Source organism: Bos mutus, chromosome 1 (assembly GCF_027580195.1).
Source record: "Bos mutus isolate GX-2022 chromosome 1, NWIPB_WYAK_1.1, whole genome shotgun sequence".
In the NCBI taxonomy this organism is placed as follows: Eukaryota; Metazoa; Chordata; class Mammalia; order Artiodactyla; family Bovidae; genus Bos; species Bos mutus.
This window is the reverse complement of record NC_091617.1, coordinates 70832996-70856410: the sequence shown is the minus strand read 5'-3', so window position 1 is coordinate 70856410 and position 23415 is coordinate 70832996. Positions and strand designations below refer to the sequence as shown.

The following is a 23415-nucleotide window of genomic DNA, read 5'->3' as shown; positions in this document are numbered from 1 at the left end:
CACCCTGCTTATTTAACATATATGCAGAGTACATCATGAGAAGCGCTGAGCTGGAAGAAGCACAAGCTGGGATTAAGATTGCCGGGAGAAATATCAATAACCTCAGATATGCAGATGACACCACCCTTATGGCAGAAAGTGAAGAAGAACTGAAGAGCCTCTTGATGAAAGTGAAAGAAGAGAGTGAAAAAGTTGGCTTAAAGCTCAACATTCAGAAAACTAAGATCATGGCATCCGGTCCTATCACTTCATGGCAAATAGATGGGGAAACAGTGGAAACAGTGGCTGACTTTATTTTTCTGGGCTCCAAAATCACTGGGGATGATGATTGCAGCCATGAAATTAGAAGACGCTTACTGCTTGGAAGGAAAGTTAAGAGCAACCTAGACCGCATATTTAAAAGCAGAGACATAACTTTGCCAACAAAGGTCCGTCTAGTCAAGGCTATGGTTTTTCTAGTAGTCATGTATGGATGTAAGAGTTGGACTATAAAGAAGGCTGAGCACTGAAGAATTGATGCTTTTGAACTGTGGTGTTGGAGAAGACTCTTGAGAGTCCCTTGAACTGCAAGGAGATCCAACCAGTCCATCCTAAAGGAGATCAGTCCTGGGTGTTCATTGGAGGGACTGATGCTAAAGCTGAAACTCCAATACTTTGGCCACCTGATGCAGAGAGGTGACTCATTTGAAAAGACCCTGATGCTGGGAAAGATTGAGGGCAGGAGGAGAAGGGGACAATAGAGGATGAGATGGTTGGATGGCATGATCGACACAATGGACATGAGTTTGGGTGGGCTCCGGGAGTTGGTGATGGACAGGGAGGCCTGGTGTGCTGCTGTTCATGGTGTTGCAAAGAGTCAGACATGACTGAGCGACAGATCTGAACTGAACTGGGAGATAGTGGAGGACAGGGAAGCCTGATGTGCTGTAGGATATGGGGTCACAAAGAGTCAAACATGACTTAGCAACTGAACAACAATAGAGCAAACATAATACACAGGAAATCCACTTTCAGTAATGTAGTCTTGTTTTCAGTTGTCTCTGCTGTCTTTCGGTCCCCCTTTTCAGCCCTTGTGAGTTCATTTTTATGGGAGCAAAATTACCTGACTCAGTGGTATAGGGAGGATATCTCTTTTCCCTTTCTGTTTGACCTTGTATTTAATGCTGTAAAATAATCCACCTGCTTTAATTTGAGTTAGGAGATAGTAGAGTTAAAGCATATATTCAGTCTACCAGGTTTAATCTGAAGTCTTCTAAACAGTAACTTTATACGTTTATGGAAGTACTATGTAATATTCATACGTAAAGGTCCACAAATTATAAATGTATAGCTTGATGAAAGGAGAAGGCAATGGCACCCCACTCCAGTACTCTTGCCTGGAAAAATCCCATGGACGGAGGAGCCTGGTGGGCTGCAGTCCATGGGGTCGCAAACAGTTGGATGCGACTGAACGACTTCACTTTCACTTTTCACCCTCATGCATTGGAGAAGGAAATGGCAACCCACTTCTCTTGCTTGGAGAATCCCAGGGACAGAGGAGCCTGGTAGGCTGCCGTCTCTGGGGTTGCACAGAGTCGGACGTGACTGAAGCAACTTAGCAGCTTGATGAATTACTGCATTGTGAATATATCAGGTCAGGGGGAAAAATGGAATGACTGCTAATGGGTTCTGGAATTAGACAGTGATAATGGTTGCAAAACTCCGTGAATATACTAAAAACCACTGAATTGTGCACTTTAGAATTTGGTGAATTTTATAGTATGTCCTTTATATTTCAATTTTAAAAAAGAAATATACCAGTACCCCCAAATCTCCCTCTTCCCTTTTGTGTTCACCACCTACTCCCCTTTCCTCAAAGGGCTATCTTAATTTCCAACACCAAAGATCAGTTTTGCCTCTCTTAAAAGTATATATTAAGTCATATAGTATGTACTCTAACTTCTTGTATCTAGCTTTTTTTCAGGTGTGAATTTCATTCATAATTTGAAGTTTTTTGTTTATTTCTGCTGTTTAATATTCCATTTTATGATATAACCACACTGTATTTATCCATTCTGTTGATGATGAATATTCCACTTGTTTCTAGTTTTGGGTTAGTGCTGCTTTGAATATTCTTTTATGGTTATATCTGCCATAGCACAGTGTTTAACTTCTTAAAAATCACCATACTTTGCAAAGGTGTTCAATAAAAATCACAGGGCTTATATATTTAGAAAATGGAGGACTCAAAACTTAAAACTTGTAGGTGCCACATATACCAAAGCTAAGGACCTAATGAAAATGGCAGCACGGTTCGCAAATGTTAAATGATTAAGAAATGCATAAATTACAATATATATGACATTTTACCATGAAAAAAAATCTTGCTTGATATGGGAGTGTGTGTCCTGGTTGAGGCTTGTGAGTTATTGTGAAGTGCTGGTGAGGAGATTGATCTGGAAGTAGAGGAGAAGTTACACCACCAGTGTGACTCATAACATTCTAACTAAAGCCTGAAATATGAACATTTTATGTATTCCTATGTGTCTTTTTCCATCTGGGTTCAATTTTCTGTCCTTACCTAGTGTTTCTCATAGATTGGATTGTGCATAAGCAAATGTGAAATTTGTGCTTTGATCATATTGTTCCCTAATACATCAGTTGCATTGGAACAAATTTATATTTTTAGAATAACACAGCAGAACTGTGTATATTTTTTGGGCACCTGTGTATGCGTTTCTGTTGCTTATATACCCAATTGTGAAAATGATATGTTTAGGTTTAGTACATAATGGAAACACTTTTGCAAAATGATTATACCTGTTTTTATTAATATAGTTGCCACTAGTATGTGTAAGTTTCATTTTTCATGTAATGGTCAACACTTGTTATTAGTCTTTTTATTAATTTCATCCATTCTGGTAGGTGTGTACTGGTACTTCATAGTTGTATTTGCACTTCTTCATTAACAAGATTAACAAACACCTTTTCATATGTTTACTGTTCATTTTGCTATCTTTTTTGAAGTGTTCAAGTTTTTAACACTTTTTCCTGAGTTATGTTTTCTATCTTACTGATTTGTAGGAGGTCTCTATCTGGAATGATTCCTTTGTCAGGTATATGTATAATATGTATTTTTTTTCCCCTCTCTGAAGCATTCTTTTTAATCTTTTAATTATCAAGTACAATCTTTTAATAATCAATATTTCTTTTATATAGTTCAATTTATGCTTAATGCTTTTTGTGCCCTTTGAAGTGTTTTCCAACTCTTAGGTCATAAAGATATTCTACTGTATTATTTGTTAGAGGCTTTTATTTTGGCTTTCACATTTACATCTAATTTGTGCTGCAGTTTGCAAAGTTTCACATGAATCAGCATTCCAGTATGTCTCATTCTTGCCACTCTAGTCTAAACCATCCTCATTTTTTTGCCTAGATTCTTGGCCTGTCTGTGTTCACACTTTCCCATTTTGAATTTATGACCAGTTATTTACAGGATTATCTTTATAAAATGCAAATTATGTCATTACCTTTGATTAGATTTCCATTCCTTTCAAATGAAGTAGAAAATCCCTCATGAGACTCAAATCCCAAATTGTTTGGCCACTGCCTGTTTCTCCACTCATCCTTTAGAATTCTTTTCTTCTTTGGTCACTGGTCATTTTATTTTGAATGTCAATTCATTTAGTCAACAGATACTGAGTACCTATTGTATATCATGCATTTATCTAGTAGGTTAGAAGGTGATAAGTGATAAGAAGAAAGAAAGAGTAGGGGATTAAGAGGAACAGGGATGCCAGATTGTGTGTGGGGGAGATGCTTTGCAATTTTCAATAGGGTATTTATGGTAGGCCTGATTGAGGTGATACTTGTGTAAAGAATTGGAAGTTAATCCAACTGTTGGAGGGATAACCAGTATAAAGACCAAGGCAAGAAGAAGGCTGGAATATATGAGAAATAGCAGTATGGCCAGTGGGGCTAGAGCAGAGTGAGTAAGGAGCAGTGGGAGATTAGGTCAGAGTGTAAGACAGGGGCAGATCATGTGAAGCATTTGCAAAGTTTTGGAGCAGAGGAGTGGCATCATTTAACCTAACCTTTAAAAGGATCATCCAGGATGTTTTGTTGAAAATTCACTGTAGTAAGGGTAGAGCAGGAGGCCTGTTAGGAATCTGTTTCAGTAATACAGTTAAGGATGGATATATGTGATAATGGAGTTGCCAAGTGACTGAATTATGAGATATTTTGTAAAATGAAAAGAACAGACCAACAAACATTCATGTAGAGTCAACATTTACTAATATTTTATAACATTTGCCTTTTCTCTGTATGTGTATTTGGGGAATCTATTTGAAAATCAGGCATAGACATCATGCACTTAACTTGTAAAAACTTCATATGTCTCCCAAAGTCAAACATTCTCCTGTGTAACCTTACACTATTATCACACCTAAGAAAGTTAATAAATATTATTAAATTATCTCTCCAATCCACAATTGATTCTGATCTATCTTTTAGGACTTTTAAAAAGCCAGTTAAGATTCATGTACTGAATTTAATCATTAAGTCAATTTTTATCTGAATTTCCTTGATAACAGAACTTGAGGCAGAGAGCTAATGCTTTATTAGGTACTTTATTTAGAGAGTTCATTCACTCCTAGGGAGCACAAGTAAGGGAAAAGGTGAATAATCTGGAAATAAGGAAAAACTAATACAAGGATGCTTCCTGCCGCTAAGTGTGACTGATTGCTGAATCTTGGGTATAGCATCTCTGAGAAGCCATAGAGAATTTCTTCTGGCTTCTGGTGACCATCAGTTCCCCTGTACTTCAGGGTTGTGGATTTGTGGGTGCGGGGGATATGGTATTTGGTTTTACAGGAAAGCTGCAAGTAAGAAGGTGAGAGGGTGAACTGTGGACGACAGGCCAGAGGCACGAGGTGTTGCCAGGGCGGCTCAGGATGAAAAGCAGATGTGAAGGTCTGGGGGCAGGCAATGCAGTGAGTCAGGAGGGCACATACCAAACCTGGTACATTGTCTTTACTCACTTAAAATCTAGGGGAATGGCCTCCCCATCTTTTTTTACCCCTTTAAATGGCTTTTTGAAGAGACCATGCCAGTTGTCTTACAGTATAATACATAGTGTGTATTTGTTCAGCAATCTGTTTTTTCATGTTAAGTCATTTCAGTAAGTCTTACATTTCTGATAACAGAAGTTAGATGTCAAGGTTGATTAGACTCATTTTTGGTAAGCAGACTTCATAATGATATATAGTACTTTAGATTGCATCACAGCAGGAAGCATATGATATCAGGGTGTTGCACTTGTGATGATTAAGTATGATTACTTAGAGATGGTGACCTCCAGATCCTCCTTGTACAGTTATGATTTTCTTTTTGTAGTTATTAAGTATCTTTGGGGGTAGCAATTTAGCACCTTGTATTGAGTAAATATTTACCTGATTCGCCCATTAATGATCTTTGCCTACATCACTTAATTCCATTAGAAGTTTCAAAATGTGTTGATTATCCTTTCTAATTTTATCATTCCATTTGTATTTATTAGTTGGTGTTCTTCTGTAAAAAGTACTTATCCCAATCAGTTAGGGTTGAAACTTTCTCCTAAAAAGATAGGGTAAAGCTTATATTTTCTTTTAATGACCAGTTTTTAGAGTAGTTTATGTGATGGTCCCCTGCAGAGGTGACTAAATAGCCCTACACCCACACTTTATTCTTGCTGTTCTGAATAAAATTATCACTATAAAAAGAAAACACAACAACTATCACTATGGCATGAAGGATGTTACTTACTTAGTGTTTACAGTCTATCTCAGTTATTTGGTTCAGTCAGTTCAGTTCAGTCGCTCAGTCATGTCTGACTCTTTGCCACCCCATGGACTGCAGCATGCCAGGCCTCCCTGTCCATCACCAACTCCTGGAGTTCACTCAAACTCATGTCCATTGCGTTGGTGATGCCATCCAGCCATCTCATCCTCTGTCATCCTCTTCTCCTCCCTCCTTCAATCCCTCCCAGCATCAGAGTCTTTCCAGTGAGTCATTGCATCAACTGGCCAAAGTACTGGAGTTTCAGCTTCAGCATCAGTCCTTCCAATGAATATTCAGGACTGATTTCCTTTAGGATGGACTGGTTGGATCTCCTTGCAGTCCAAGGGACTCTCAAGAGTCTTCTTCAACACCACAGTTCAAAAGCATCAATTCTTCGGCACTCAGCTTTCTTTATAGTCCAACTCTCACATTCATACATGACCACTGGAAAAACCATAGCTTTGACTAGATGGACCTTTGTTGGTAAAGCAATGTTTTTGCTTTTTAATATGATGTCTAGGTTGGTCTTAGCTTTTCTTCCAAGGAGCAAGCCTCTTTTAATTTCATGGCTGCAGTCACTATCTGCAGTGATTTTGGAGCCCCCTAAAATAAAGTCTCTCACTGTTTCCATTGTTTCCCTATCTATTTCCATGAAGTGATGGAACTGGATGCCATGATCTTAGTTTTCTGAATGTTGAGCTTTAAGCCAACTTTTTCACTCTTCTCTTTTCACTTTCATCAAGAGGCTCTTGAGCTCTTCACTTTCTGCAATAAGGGTGGTGTCATCTGCATATCTGAGTTTATTGATATTTCTCCTGGCAATCTTGATTCCAGCTTGTGCTTCCTCCAGCCCAGCGTTCTCATGATGTACTCTGCATATAAGTTAAATAAGCAGAGTGACAGTATACAGCCTTGATGTATTCCTTTCCAGATTCGGAACCAGTCTGTTGTTCCATGTCCAGTTCTTGACCTGCATACAGATTTCAGCTATTGCTCTTTGGATACTCAGATTACTCCAAATGTGGAGGATCTCTTGAAGGCATCCCTCCATGTCCTTTTGACATGCATACATTTGTCTTTGAGTATGTTCTTGCATGCTGGCACAGTTCTCTCAAGTTCATTTTGAATTTTCACTGCCCCAGAACTAGAATCAGTTGGAATAGTGACTTCTGTTTCTCTCTTCCTTCTGAATGCCTTTTCTTTGCAATATTATCTTTGGTATGTAAGAGTAAAGAGGCAGGTGACAGAGCCTTATCTTTAGTCTTTTGCATCAGAATTAGTAATATAAAATTTGAGAAACATTACTGGTCTAAACATATTATAGTATTAATTTTTAAGCTGGTACATTGTGTTCTTTCTTCCTTTTTTAAAAAAAAAATGTTCACATGTTCCATAGGAAAGCATTATAAAAATCTTACTTTCAACTTGTGTAGTTTTAAAGGGCCCCTTCACATACATTATTATATTTTGAGATGTTACAGGATTATGGATTCTTGCCTATTAGTAATCTCCTAATATATATGAGTTAAGTCAGATTTTGGTCTTTAGTACTTAGAGCTGATACTCGCTTTAAAATTCAGTGAACTGTAATTCAGGGATGTTGTGACTGCCTAAACTTACAATATTATCATTTGGAAAAACTGAGATTAGAACTTAAAATTTCAGACTTTAAGGCAGATATTTTTCTCTGACTTAATTTAATAAACTTGCTTAGTAATTGGATTTGTTACCTAGACAATGAAAATACCACACTATAATTAATAAAATAAGAGAAAAATTAGTAATTTGAATTTACAAGCTGGGTTTAGAAAAGGCAGAAGAACGAAATTGCCATCATCCATTGGATCATAGAAAAAGCAAGAGAATTACAGAAAAACATTTACTTCTGTTTCATTGACTACGTTAAAGCCTTTGACTGTGTGGATCACAACAAACTATGGAAAATTCTTAGAGATGGGAATACCAGACCACCTTCCCTGCCTCCTGCAAAACCTGTATGCAGGTCAAGAAGCTCCAGTTAGAACTGGACATGGAACAACAGACTGATTCAAAATTGGGAAAGTAGTATGTCAAAGCTGTATATTGTCACCCTGCTTGTTTAACTTCTATGCATGCAAAATGTTGGGCTGGATGAAGCACAAGCTGAAATCAAGATTGCCAGGAGAAATACCAATAATGATACCACCCTTATGGTCGAAAGTGAAGAGGAACTAAAGAGCCTCTTGATGAAAATGAAAGAGGAGAGTGAAAAGGCTGGCTTAAAACTCAAACATTCAAAAAATGAAGATCATGGCATACAGTCTCATAACTTCATAGCAAATAGAAGGGGAAACAGTGGAAACAATGACAGACCTTATTTTCTTGGGCTCCAAAATCACTGCAGTTGGTGACTGCAGCCGTGAAATTAAAAGACACTTGCTCCTTGGAAAAAAAGCTATGACAAATCTAGACAGTGTTTTTAAAAGCAGAGACATTACTTTGCTAGCAGAGGTTTGTCTATTCAAATTCAGTACTTTGGTACCATCTATCCCGTAACTCTATATCCCTAATGCACACCTCCATTTCAGTTCTTCCTATGTGCTTTGGAAGACAGCTGACCAAATTTTATAGCACAACTTCATAATTTTTTCACATATTTGAATTCCTGCCTTCAGAGTAGTTGATAATCATATGTATTGGTGCTCAGCTTGTTTTCCTCTGTCCTTCATCAGTGTCCTCAAGGTTTTTATCCTTGTTAACTAATATTCTGTTTTTCTAGCAGAATGTCTCTCTCTCTCATTACATCCTGGAGACACTAGTTTGAACTCCCTCTCTCTGCCACCAGATTTACAGTGCTGTCTCATTTAATTCCAGTTTTTAAGTGGTGTGAGTGTGTAAAACTTGAAATAATGCATAACCCTTGCTGCTGCTGCTGCTGCTGCTAAGTCGCTTCAGTCGTGTCCGACTCTGTGCGACCCATAGATGGCAGCCCACCAGATTCACCCGTCCCTGGGATTCTCCGGGCAAAGAACACTGGAGTGGGTTGCCATTTCCTTCTCCAATGCATGAAAGTGAAAAGTGAAAGGGAAGTCGCTCAGTCGTGTCCGACTCTTAGCGACCCCATGGACTGCAGCCTACCAGGCTCCTCTGTCCATGGAATTTTCCAGGCAAGAGTACTGGAGTGGGGTGCCATTGCCTTCTCCGGCACAACCCTTAGAGACCCTGTAATTGAAAAGTTTCATCAAGACCAAAGCTGACAGGTGTGTGTACTAAGTGACGTGTGTATTATATGTTTCCGCAGGTGATTTTGATGACCTCTATGCTGTTATTTTATATTCACTGTTATGTAATTTTTATGTTCTTATGTTTATATCTATGACAGTCTTATTTCAGTGTGTAAATGGTAGATGCCAGTTCTAGAACCAAAGGAAATACCACTAAAATAATAACTTTTAAATGGAAGTGAAATATAATGAAATGCTATGAGAGAAGTGGAACAACTGCCATATTATGCCAAGCTGTTAATCTAGGAGAAAACTTGGCAAAATATTATAGTTACTAAGAAAATAAAAATCTGTTAAAGCTTAAGTGTACCACAATAGTTACAGATTCATGCTGTGCAAGAAGGCATCCCCAGTTTTAAATTATGAGTTTTGATTATAAGACATTTTCAGTAACTCATTTAAATAATTTTATTTGTTATCCATATCTGCATCTGTTACCATCTTCAGTATTAGAGCATTACTATCACCTCATATGCTCTTAAACAAGTTCCCCCTTGTGTTTCTCCAAATGTGAAAAATGTGGGGATTTTGAGTTGGAATAAAATGCATATATACATTTTCCCCAGTAAAGTGTATGGATATTTAAAATAACCCTCCCCATTTGTTGGGATTACCAAAGTAATACATGCTCACCACAGAAATTTCCAGCTTTATAGAAATACATTTTCAGTTATGTGAAAGTCACTGTCTCAGATAAATATTGAAAACTTCTATTGCACTGTTGATCTTTTTATCTTTTGAAATCTCATTCTCTCCACTCCTCATGTAATCTCTATAACCTTATCCTCTCTTGGACCTTTGTTTCCTTTTTCCGTTTACCCTATAAATACATTCAAAGATTCCATTAAAAGAAAACAGACAAATAGGAAAAGTTCTCAGTAGGACCCTGTAGTATTCCTTCTCTTCCTAGTTAAGTTTCTTGAAAAAAGTAGTTTATATTTTTCCATTCTGTCCTTCTCATTCCCAATATTCTGTAATTGGCTTCTTAAAAAAAATTATTTTTAATTGAAGGATAATTGCTTTACAATATTGTGTTGATTTCTGCCATACATCAACATGAATCAGCCATAGGTATAAAAATATGGATGGCTTCATGAATTTGCATGTCATACTTGTGCGGGGGCCATGATAATCTTCTCTGTATGGTTCCAGTTTTAGTATATGTGCTGCTGAAGCCAGCACTGTAACCTGGCTTCTGATGCTTCTTTTCCACAGGAATTGCTATCTTTTTCAGTTATTTACTTAAAAAAAAAATCTGATTACAAAGATAATTCAGGCATATCTTAAAACATATATGTACAGAGAGGTGTACATTGTTGAACGTCAGTCCTTTTTAAAATATTCTTTCATTGAGACAACCACTTTCAACCATTTGATATATATTTATTCAACAAATTCTGTATGTTAATAAGTATATAGTATATTATTTAGCTCTTATATATTTAAAATGAGAACTGTGTATCGTTCCGTAAGAATTTTCTTATATGTCTGTGTTTAGATCTGTTGCATTACATTATAAATATAGGGCAGATTGCCTAACTGCTTTTAGTTTCTTCATCTATAAAGTGAAGGTGAAAACAGAACTCCCTTCCTTTGGTGCTTTTATGTATGAGATGGGATGGTGGTGGTGTGAGCATGCTCAGTCATGTCTGACTCTTTGCGACCCTGTGTACTATAGCCCGCCAGGCTCCTCTGCCCATGGACTTTTCCAGGCAAGAACACTGGAGTGGGTTGCCATTTCCTACTACAAGGGATCTTCCCGACCCAGGGATCTAACCCGCCGCTCTGGCATTTCCTGCATTGGAAGGTGGATTCTTTACCACTACCACCATCTGTAAGAGAGTGTATGAGGGGAATAATTTATGTAAAACTTAAATCAGAGTCTGATATAAAGTGAAGTTCTCAGTAAATGGTAGATTTATAAAATAATCTTACTGTTTTTATTAAAATGTTGCATACTCAGTAATTTATCAGTATAGCAAAGGATAAAGAACATAAAATCCCTCTTCAGTGTCGCTAGCCCTTTGCCCTTGCTCAGTCACTGAGTTGTGTCTAACTCTCTGTGATCCCATGGACTGTAACCTGCCAGGCTCCTCTGTCTATGAGATTTTCCCAGCAAGAATTGGAGTGGTGCCATTTCCTTCTGCAGGGGATCTTCCTGATCCTGGAATCGAAACCACGTCTCCCGCATTGGCAGGTGGATTTTTTACCTTCCCTGATTTCTTTTGGTGGTGTTTGCTACAATCTGTTTTTGAAAATTTTTTGTCTTCTTGGCAACTGTCTTGTTGATTATCTTCTTTTTGTGTGTTACTAGAAAAAAAAGATTATAGTTACACAGAAATCTGAAGAGACTATTTTGAATCTGCCTGCAGTGCAGGAGACACAGGAGACACAGGTTCAATCCTTAGTTTGGAAAGATCGCCTGGAGGAGGAAAATGGCAACCCACTCCAGTATTCTTGCCTGAAAATTCCATGGACAGAGGAGCCTGGCAGGCTACAGTCAGTGGGGTCCCAAAGAGTAGGACACAACTGGGCAACTGACGAATGCATGCATGTACCTGTTACCTAGCTTAAGAAAAGGAAATGTTATATAGTTGACGATCTTTTATTTTCCATCCTGATTACCTTCTCTGCTTCATCCCCCAGAATGAATCAGTGTCCTGAGTTTGATGCTTGCCATTTCTTTACACTTTCCACTGTACAATTTTCTTCATGTCTTTGGGATTTGTGGAGTTTCTTGGATCTGTGTTTATAGTTTTTGCCAAATAATGGAAAGTTTTTATCCATTATTTCAATAATATTGTTTTCTGTTACCCTCTCTCTCTCTTTTTTTTTTTTTTTTTTTAGGGACTGTATAAACAGGCGTTTATCGGGTTGATTGAATTTGTCCCATAGCTCATTGATGTGATTCATGTTTTTTTAGTCTTTTTTCCTCTATGTGTTGTATTTTGGACAGTTTCTGTTATGTTTTCACTTCATGAATTTTCTGAAGTGTTAATCTCATTTAATCAGTTTTTTTTAAGGTATTTGAATTTTTATCTCTAGAAGTTTAATTTGATTCCTTTTTTATTTTCCATGTCTCATTAAGATGTTCATGCATGTGCTCGCTTCAGCAGCACATATACTAAGATGTTCATGCTTTCCTCTGTATTCATGAACATATGGGATAGGTTTATAATAATTTTAAAATATCTTTGAGTGCTAATTCTGTCATCTGTCGTTTGGATTTTTATTTGTTTGTTTCTATTGAAGTTGATTTATGATATTGTGTTTCAGGTGTGCAGCATAGTGATTCTTTTTTCTTTTTGCAGATTATACTTTATTATAGGTTATTATAAGATATTGGGTATGCTTTCCTGTGCTATACAGGTAAATCCTTGTTACTTACCTGTTTTATGTTTAGTACTAGTTTGTTAATCCCATATCCCTAATTTGTTTGTCCCTCTCCCCCTCTTCACTCCCTTTTGGAAACCATAAATTTGTCTTCGGTGTCTGTTAGTCTTGTTTCTGCAGGTCTGGGTTCTTTTTGTTGATTGCCTTTTCTCCTCTCCAGGTTATATTTACCTCTTCTTTGTATACCTGATAATTTTTTAAATTAGATTTGGCAGATGTTATAAATTTTACCTTTTCAGGTCCTCAGCATTTTTGTGTTCTCTTAAATATTCTTGAGATTTGGTTTGAGATACAGTTAAATTACTTGGAAAGAGCTTGCTCCTTTTGAAACTTGCATTCAGTCTTTTTTTAGTGGGACCAAGCACCCTTCAGTATAGGGTTAATTTTGTCCCAGTACTCTTCTGAGTACTCCACCCAGAGCCTGTATATTAGGAGTTTTTCCATTCTTCTTAGCCCTTTATGAGTTTTGGGATTGTTCCACCTAGGGTTCTTTCCTCAGCCTCAAGTTTCCTTATATATATGACTAATGGGTATAATAAAGACTCAAGAAGAACTCTGCAGATCTGTGGATCTCATGCTATGCACCTCTTCTCTCTGGTACTCTTATCTGTGAATTTTAGACACCTTGACCTTCCTGAATTCTAAACTCTGGCTCCTTATCTTAGATTGCTGGACTTTGTTTAGTTTCCCCATCCTTCTGCTGCAGTGTGGAAACTTTTTCCAGGCAGTTTCTGGGCATTTATGGGATTTTGTTCAGTATCTGAAAATCATTATTCCTTATTTGTCCTATTTTTTAGTTGTTTTAAGGTAGGAGAGTTAAACTGTTCCCTATTACTCTATTATGGTTGGAAACAATTGCCTATATAGACAGCTATTGATTTTCTAAAATACTGTTAAATATCTTTTGTGCCTGAATATTAGGTGAGGTGTTGACATCCCAAAGGCTTGTATTTGAAACCTCTAAGGTTGCTCATATTATAATTATCAATATTATCAATATTATAATATTTATAATTATCAATACTATAAATTTTTAAAGTTAGAAGTTTATAATTTATAGTTATAAGTTATCAATAGTTTGCACAGCAAATGACTATTTAAGAAGAAGATATTGACTTGAAATGTCCTTAATCACTGTCAGTTTGGATGTTTGTAAAAGATGCAGTGAGTGTAGAAGTTAACACAGATTAAATAATTATTCCTGAGTATGACCTTAAAAACTGCAGGCATTGGATAGTATGTGTAAGCTTTTTTTGAAAATTAAAAAGTATACTAAAGAATAATATAGTAAGTGGTTATATTATAGAGGTTATAATATATACTGAGAAAACAAATAGGGAAAATCAATTAGTATCTGTGAATAGGTACTAACAGTGATTTGAGATATGTAAGGTGATATATTAATACATGGATTAAAAGTGCTGTATCTAAACAACTTAGATGGAAGTGAAATTGAGCAAAATGAAGAATTAATTTAAAAAGTGGTTGTAGTTATAATCATGACCCTAACATTTAAGGTGAATGTGAAGTTTGACCAAAATTGTTTTCTGAATGTGAGTAGAATAAAACAGTATTTTAGATATATTTTTAATAATATGTTGTTAAATATTTATATGTTAATTGAGTCAGTTTGAAGTTTCATCTGAATTTGCCTAAGAATGCAAATCACTCCAGTACTCTTGCCTGGAAAGTCCCGTGGATGGAGGAGCCTGGTAGGCTGCAGTCCATGGGGTCGCTAAGAGTCGGACATGACTGAGTGACTTCACTTTGACTTTTCACTTTCATGCATTGGAGAAGGAAATGGCAACCCACTCCAGTGTTCTTGCCTGGAGAATCCTGGGGACGGGAGAGCCTGGTTGGCTGCCGTCTATGGGGTCACACAGAGTCAGACACGACTGAAGTGACTTAGCAATAGCAATAGCAATGACTACTTAAAGTTACACAGTTTCAGTTCTGTTAATGGGCTGAAGCACTGTTTCTGACTCTTGATACAGTGATTTTCAATCTCCACTGTCATGAGGTCTGCCAAACTTAGGAATGCCTTCTCTCTATAGGGTATACTAATAGATAATAAAAATTACACAGAACCCTAAGGGAGAAACTAGCTAAAGCGTTTCACAAAGCCCTTTATTTTCCCTCACAGAAAGAAAGAAAGTTTAGTTGCTCAGTTGTGTCCGACTCTTTGCGATCCCATGGACTGTAGCCTATCAGGCTCCTCTGTCCATGGGATTTTCCAGGCAAAAGTACTGGAGTGGGTTGCCATTTCCTTCTCCAGAAGATCTTCCCGACCCAGGGATCAAACCCGGGTCTCCCACATTGTAGGCAGACGCTTTGCCGTCTGTAGTGCTTAGTAGTTAGATATTACCTATAATGTTTTCAGTGTTCTTTCTAAAATGGTAAACTTTGTTTAAGGAATCATGACCCATGAGTGGGCTTTACTTTTTTGTCTTGAGAGCAAACAAATGATTGTTGGGGTGTGTGGGAAAAAGCAGATACTCTCAGTCTCTAACTGAGTAGGTAATTCCCAAGATACCTGTTCTGCTTGGAGGAAAGGATGTGTTGGCCAATGATGAAATTTACTTCTGCCCACCCTTCAAGCCTTATAGTTGCATGTGCATGTATGTAGATATATAGCTGTAACTGGCTTGTACTAAGCGCTTAGAAAGATGGGCATTATTTTAAGTGCTGTGCCTTAGTTAGTTAATCCTTACAACAGTCCCATTAGATTGTGTTCAAGATAAAATCCCATTGGATCTGTCTTAGGTGTATCAGACTTGAAACAAAAGGCTGTCACCTGATAGCCAATCAGTAATAACAATAATGATGTGAAGGTACTAAGTGACATACATGTATTAACTCTTTTGCATAATCCTTTATAATGAAACTCGGTTTAGTGTGAAAGTTGCTGTTGCAGCCCATGACATAAAAAGCAAATTGGAGCAGTTCACTTGTTTGAATTTGAGGCAATTTATGATATCTGTATAATTTCCTCATCATGAGGAAACCTTGTGGACAGAAATTGCAGGTAATACTCTTCATTATTACACATTTTTACAGGGGAGTGTGACTGCAAGATTAGGAAACTCAAAGCCAGTTGCAGCAGTATGCCATGTCCCCTGTCAGCCTATGTAGCTCTGTTTCCAATGAATTTGAGGACAGGACATGAATTCACAAAGTTAGGCTACTTCTGGGTTAAAAACAAAGTCTTCTTGAGGAGTTTGAAATGGTACTTAGTTACAATTATCTTTTTGTGGTGGTGGCTTTTTTTTTTAAGGGATTAAGTGAAATAGTTTTAGTGGGGCACTAAAGTTAATATCTGACTACATTGGTAAATGTTACTATTACCATTTTTTCTTAAAGGGAAAAGAAGTAAGTTTTAGAGATAATATTTTAAATTATTGCATTTTGTTCTTCTTTTCCCCCCTTCTCAAAAATACCACATGGAATATTCCATTCATTACTGCCTGAGAAAGTCATTACTTTGCAAGCTGCAGTTGCTGAAATGGTTTAGTGAAAGAAATGTTTGCTTACAATTTTTTTTTTCCTTTTTAGTGATTTTTTTTTTCTTTTCGAATATCCAAACTGTAGCAAACATGGAGAAGGAATTTTAAATTTATATCGGGAACATTTTGTGGAACATTTCATCAGATGACTCCCTGTCAACCTCATATCTTTAAAAGAGGGATTAATGAAATAGCATCTGAAGCAGCAGTGATCTCTTGTGGAATAAACCCTGACGACTTCCACAGTGTTTTGTGGGATAATTTCAAGTTCTTCAAATATAGATTACATAAAGAAGATTGTAGGGCACGTGACACATTCTGGTTTCCTGTATTTCAGGTAGTAGAAAAATTGCTACCTCTAAGAATGGATCCTGGAGAGATCTTGTCACAGTTATAACTTTTCATCAGTGGTTTTATCTCACAACTTTATTTTTATTTTTTATTCATATAGGCAACTTATAGCTTGCAATAAACTGCTTATGTATTAAGTATTGTAATGGTAGAGTAATGGATTGCCTGTGCATTGTAACTACAAAGGTAAGATACAGTATGCTTTCTATGTTTGTTAGTGACAGACCGTGAGAGACTTTTTTGTTTATAATATATTTAAAAAATAAAGTGTAACCATTGTTATATATTTGAAATTTGAATCCATATGATGCTTAGTTTATTTCCTTTAGGAAAGGTAATATTCTGAAGTGTGTTTCAGATAGCTAAAAGTAGTTTATTAAATGGATATTTTCCCCCTGTGGTTTATAGGAAGGCTTTCTCCCAACAGCAAAGGTTTATAGGGCCCTAATTATATCTTCTAAATATATTCTCAAAGTTCTCCCCTCTACTTTTTTTTATGTCCCCATATGTCGTACTGGTTGAAAATATAACTCATTTTGAGAACATTTTCTGGATTCTCTCCTTTATTTATTGCAAATATAGTAAGTTTTTTTTTAAAGGAGAATAGTAAAGTTCTGATTGTGTTGCCTTTGGAAAGATGTTGATTGGATTTAAAATGATTATACTTGTTCAAGAACTCCTTAAAAGTTATTTGTTTCAAAGTCTCTTTTTCTCATTTTTCCTCAAAGTGCAACATATTTCACTTAAGTTCTAAGTTTGGTTTCTTTTATTTCTGAGCACCAGTTTGTGGACATTGTGTGACTGTAAGATTCAAGATGCTTACATTTAAAATTTATACATTGGCTTTTAAAATATGGAATAATTTATTTTGGGGGGAGTTTCTATAAACTTATAATGCCACATGATAGACAAAAATTGTTGAGATTTTTAAATTACATTCAGTAATAAAAGAATCAGTAAATTTGTGAAATCTGCAAAGTCTGTTCTTATATAGTGAATTATTTTTCACAACAAGAGGAAAAGCAAGAAAACTGATAGAAATTAGTTTTGTTTGCTTGTTCAAAGTTATAGTTCAAACAATAAGAGCTTTGATCAGATACTAACATGCTTATTGTCTGCTCCCATTCTGTTTATGTCTTCCATGTAAAACTGTCTTATCAAACTATTCTTAAAAGAATGTTTAAAGGGCAGTAAGCCTGGGACACAGGTTTAGTCTAGTGATTTTTTTTTTTTTAATATATATATAAGTTCTTTTTCGTGATGGTCTGTGGTTGATTCTGTCTGTGATTAACCTTTTATCATTTCATTCACTTTAGTTTTTATTTCTAATATTATAGAATATTTCTAATAATACAGAATAATATTATAGAATATCTAATATTTCTAATAGTGTATTTCTAATATTACAGGTTTTTGAAATGGTCTATCTTCTCTCTGCCCTATCTTTCTTGATAAATTTTAAGAATCTTATATTTGATCCTGTTTAAGCAAAAAGAGAGCTACCATTAAAAAAAAATTGTATGGAATCAATACATAAAAGTTTTAATAAGTTTTTATTATGTAACTGTTAAAACAAAAATAGAAAAGATGTAGGATGGAAATTAGGAAGCCTAAAACATATTTGTAGTTACTTTTGAAAGAGATAAAATGATTTCTCCTATTATTAGAAATAAAACTCTTTGAACATATTTAACCAATAGCTACAGCAGAAAGAGCAAAAATCTTAATTTTCTTTTCAGCCAAAGTGCTGCAGTGTTTTCTTTCCCTCTTGAGCCTTTCCTTGCTTTTCTGATCTTTAGAGAGCTTTATGGTTTTATATGTATTTTTTAAGTCTATCAATATAGTTGATGTAATTCTATCATGTTAATACTAAAACACCTTTTCAAGTGAATTTTTTTTCATCATCCGCCTCCCCTTTCTCCCACTTGTGTAGGCATGGTGAGCTAGGTAGGCATGTTGCATCACTGCTACCATGGATACCCTTAAGAACAGGCATGTGGGTTGAGCTAAAGCAATGATGATTAGTTTTCTGGGCTTCCATCCTCCCCCTGGCCACCCCCCGCCCAACAATAACTATATTCTTCACAGTGAAGACTCTTATTTTAAAACCTTTACAAATAGCTAGGTTGTGAGCTGTGATGAGTAAATCATCACTGTTACTGAACAGCCAAATTTTGGCCTGTATTTACAGTAGTATTAATGCCATTTACTAATTTAAGATAATCATAAATAGCTGTAGTTGTTTCTCTGTTTTAATACATTTTAAACACAAATGTAATGTTTGTTTTGCCTCTGAATGGGAAATGAAAATGTATTTCGTCTTCAGTTTGCATTTTTAAAAATATTATTCTGCATTTACATTTTTTATGTGGGAAAAGACCCTAGCAAGCATTTCTCTTGTGGCAGTATTTCTTTATTGTTAGTATACATACATAGATCTTTATGTAATTTAATCAGTTTGGATGCAATATTTTATTTTGTGCTTTTCCACATAATGTGTAAGAGGTTTTTGTGTTTGTAAATCCTTGTGTTCTTAATTAGCTCTTTTGTAAATATATGTCAGTTGATGGAGAGTTAATAACATTGGAAGGCCAGGAAGAGATGTGTAGTTTTGTCAGGCTCATTATCACAATGGGAAGATTAACTCAAAGCATACAAGAGCCAACAATAGTGATTTGGGAGTATTGTATACAATATGTTTTCTTTTGTTAGTGATAAGCACTGTGTATAAACTGCAGCTGCAGCTAAGGGCATTCTTATTCTTTAGTACAGAGTTTTCCCAGCTGTCGATTAACTTTTGAGAAAGGGAGTTGCTTAACTTTAGTAATTTCTTGCAGTAGAATCCTGTCTTTCTCCATCTTTTGTTATACCTGTTTGTTGATCAGGTAGACGAGGCTAGTCATTGTAGGGTCATTTAGTGGAAGTTTAGTTGCCAGGAGAAAGACCTGTAAAGAAAAAAATGTTTCTTGAGTTCTTGATTAAGCTTTTTAGGAGGAAAGGAGTGTTCATATTTTATTCTCTTACTCAATACAAGCTGTTGTTATTGTTATTATTCAACTTGTTTGCCAAAACTTGGAGTACATATTAAATTCTGTTAGGGTAGTATTTGAAGTCTTTGCTGTCTTGGAGAGTCTCTTCCAGTTAAGGGGTTGCCAATACATATGTTTTAGGAGTTGTGAACCAAGTTTTCATTATTTCTATTTACAGGTCTTTTTTTTCTTCCTCTCAGCTCTTTTGAGGTGATTTTCTTCTTTGAAATCTTCATGCATAATAATTTCCTGTTTGCAAGTCCTTGCTTCTAAATCTTACTGTTGGTAAAGAATCTGCCTGCAGTGCAGGAGACCTGGGTTTGGTCCCTGGGTCGGGAAGATACCCTGGAGAGGGAAATGGCAACCCACTCCAGTATTACTGCCTGGAAAATGCCATGGACAGAAGAGCCTGGCAGGCTACAGTCCTTGGGGCCACAAGAGTCAGATGCAACTTAGCAACTAAACCATCCAACCCTTCAGTTTCCGTTTATAGATTATTTCTTGAGAGAAGCCTTCCTTGTGCCCACGATTAGTAAGTAAGGTTCTTTTACTTCTATAAGTGTTCTGTACTTTTCCTCTATATCATGCAGTATATCATGTATTTGTGTGATTTTATATTAGTGTATGTTTTTTCACTGAACTATAAACTTTACAAAATAAGACTTTTATTCTTATGATATTCCCGAGGCCTGACCAAGTGTCTGAGTATCTACATGTAGTGGATACTCAGTAAATAATTGTTGAATGAATGAGGCTTTGGCATTGGTATTCCAAACTTGTGGATTAAAAAAAATAAGTGAATATTTTAGTTTGTATTTAGTCCTATTTTTAATATGGTTTTATGTTGATATGCTGGAAAATAGTCACTAAAATTTATTCATCTTTCTATATTATAAATTCAGAATGACCCAGACAATGGCCTGTCTTCCCAGTGTTTTCCACCTCTTTCTTAGTTTATGGTGGGGATGGACTACATCATCTTGTCTTGATACTTGCCTACTAGTCACTTAAGTATTTGACTGATTTTTTTGAATGGTTGTATATATAATTATTTTTTTATTGCTTATACTTAGTCTGGGAGAATCTAATTCTCTTTCATTTTATAGGGCTTACTTCCATCTCTAGACTGCAAAATGCTGACTAAAAAGTTGAGTACTGTCTAGTGGGACTTGATGCGGTGATGAGAATGTTGTGTATCTGTGCTGTCCTATTCCAGTTTGACCAGAGGAAGTAAATTTTAATTAAGTAGACTTAGATTATTGATTGTAACAACCATTCCATACAACCTCCAACCCTTCACTTATTTACCCCTGAATTTTTTAAACATTTTTTTGAGTAGATAATAAACTCATATATTACTCAAACTCAGGAGTCAAAAATCATCAAAAAGAAAAAACTGTATATCTGTCTCACTTCTGTCCCTTCCAGTTCTGGTCCCCATAGGAAACTACTTTTATTTGTATTTATTTCTTTCCATTGTTTGTGCGTATACAAAAATTAAGAATGTTTTATATCTCCCTTTCCCTATATGACAGTAGTTTGTTTTATATTTATATAATCTTTTGCCCCTTGCTGGTTTTACTTACAGTATCCTGAAGGGTTCTCCATTTTAGTACACATAATTTTTTTCTCATTCATTTTTATAGAAATGTGTAGTTTAGTTGTTTTGATATATCATAGTTTCCTTAATAAAACTTGGGCTTTTAATAAATAACCTGTAACAGCTGCTTCTCATTGGAGAGAGATGAAAGTTGGATATATAACAAGTATTATATATCATGAAAAATGCCAGATTTTCACAAGCTATAAATATATTTTTACTAGGCACCAAAGTTATTTCTAACCTTTTACTGTTAATATTTTTTCAGTGAAAAAAAAAAACTTTGTGTATCATTTTATATTTGTGCATATGTATCTGTTTCATATAGGATTGCTGGTTTAGGTAATTTAGGTAGCTATTGTCAGATTCTCTTCCATTTAGGTTGTGTCATTTTGCAATGTACGAGAGTGATTATATATTATTTCCCTGCAACTTTGTCGACAGAATGTATTTGCACATTTTTTGTATTTTTGCCAGCTTCTTGAGTGAGAAATGGTAGATAAATGTAGTTTTAATTTGCATTTCTCATGTGTTTAAGCAAGGTTTATTAAATTTCATATTTTTTTCTTTTGCGTTGTTGATCTTTTTTTTTCTTAGTTTCTAGGAGCTTTTTATATAACAGGGGGTTTAACCTTTGTCCATAATATGAGTAGCAAGATTTTTTCCCCATACTTTGTTTATTAGGCCTTCCCTCCTTTCCCCTTCTCTTTCTTCTGAATTTTGAGTCATAGTAAAACCTTCCACATTCATATTCCAGAGTTATAAATAATTCACCCAGGTGTCCTTTCACTGTTTTATATAAGATTTCATTTTTAAGTCTTAGAGCCATTTGAAGATTATCTTGATCAATGGCAACCCACTCCAGTACTCTTGCCTGGAAAATCCCATGGGCTGAAGAGTCTGGTAGGCTGCAGTCCATGGGGTCGCTAGGAGTTGGACACGACTTCACTTTCTCTTTTCACTTTCATGCATTGGAGAAGGAAATGGCACCCCACTTCAGTGTTCTTGCTTGGAGAATCCCAGGGACAGAGGAGCCTGGTGGGCTGCCGTCTGTGGGGTCGCACAGAGTCAGACACGACTGAAGCGACTTAGTAGTAATAGTAGTAGTAGTAGTAGTAGTAGTAGTATAGTGTTAGTTGTAGAAGCAGCGTAATATTTTCCCCCATGGCTACCCATTTGTTCCAGCATCATTTATTCAAAAGTTTATATTTATCCCCCTGGATTGAAATGACACTGTTTGACAAATAAATTCCCATATATTTGGGTCTGTTCTGGATATTGAATTCTGTTTCATTGATTTGTCCATTTAAGAACCAACTTGATGGCTTTTATTAATACCTGCTGAAGTTTTTTAGTATGCCCTAACATCTAGTATAGTTATTCTCTGCTTCTCTGTTTTTGAGTTTTTTCTTTTAAAAAAAAAAAAAAAAGATGATTCTTGTTTGTCTGCACACATAGACTTTAGAATCAATTTAGAGTCTGAGAAAGTATTTTGATATTGGGAACAGCCTCTAAATAAGTGCAGTTGGCTCTCCATAATCTCAGGTTCTGCATCTGTAGATACAGAACAATGACTATACTGTATCATTTTATAAAAGGGACTAGAGATTGCTTTCAAGTACTGCCTATTTTTGCTTATGCTTTTACAGTTGAACTTTAAAATGAATAACTAAAGCTTCTTATTTTATCACTCTCTCACTTTTCAAATTCCTTTTGGTCTGCATTCTGAAGAAATCACTCAGCTGAAATTGTGCAGGTTAGTTTGGGCAGAGAATAAAGGATAATATTTAAGAGCTCAAGCTCTGGCCCAACACTTGATTCCTGGACAAGTCATTTATTCCTTCTGCATTTTGTTTCCACATCTCTAAAATAGGGATATAATGGCACCTACTTCATAGGGTTGTTAAAGATTAATTGAGTAATAATTATATACTGTCAAGTGTGTGAAATAGTAAGACTTTAATAACATTATCAGATATTTTTAATAATTTTTATTAAGTCGTAAGAGAATATAGCCTTCTAGTTAGTCACAACAGTCTTTTCTGAATCTTTCTCTCTGCCCTTACACTGTTGGTGTTCCCTCTTATAATTCTTGTTCCCTGCCTTTTATGAATAGTGTATTGGCTCTCTTTCTTTGTTAAGGGTGGTTATTAGGTACAGTTCTATATGAAGGCAAGTTGGAATTAGGAATAAAGGAAAATGAAAAAGGATGAGTTTTAAAGATACTTTTACACCTGTTTCTGCTTTATTTACCTCTTCTTTTGCTGCTTTTATTTTGGATCTTAGAGTTAATGATAATAGCTGTCTTTGGAGACAGCTCCTTGAGTCTCTGATTGCCAAAAGTTTTTTTACTATATATCCTTTTGGTGATTAGTATGTAACCATCTTATGTGAATAAAGAAAAAGGATTGTCCCTATGTGGGAAAAAATATTTATTTGTGATTCCAGTGGATACTCAACTATTTAAGTGGGTAACT

The 23415-nt window shown here is 35.8% G+C and overlaps 1 protein-coding gene and 1 non-coding gene across 9 annotated transcripts in view; one reads left to right on the top strand and one right to left on the bottom strand.

Moving 5' to 3' along the window:
- Positions 1-23415, top strand: part of DLG1 (discs large MAGUK scaffold protein 1) — a 277900-nt gene that overhangs the window by 30061 nt on the left and 224424 nt on the right. The gene's annotated exons all lie outside the window — the stretch shown is intronic.
- LOC138989593 (U6 spliceosomal RNA) lies at positions 10138-10244 on the bottom strand. The gene has a single exon (XR_011465856.1). It is a non-coding gene; the product is annotated as a U6 spliceosomal RNA (small nuclear RNA).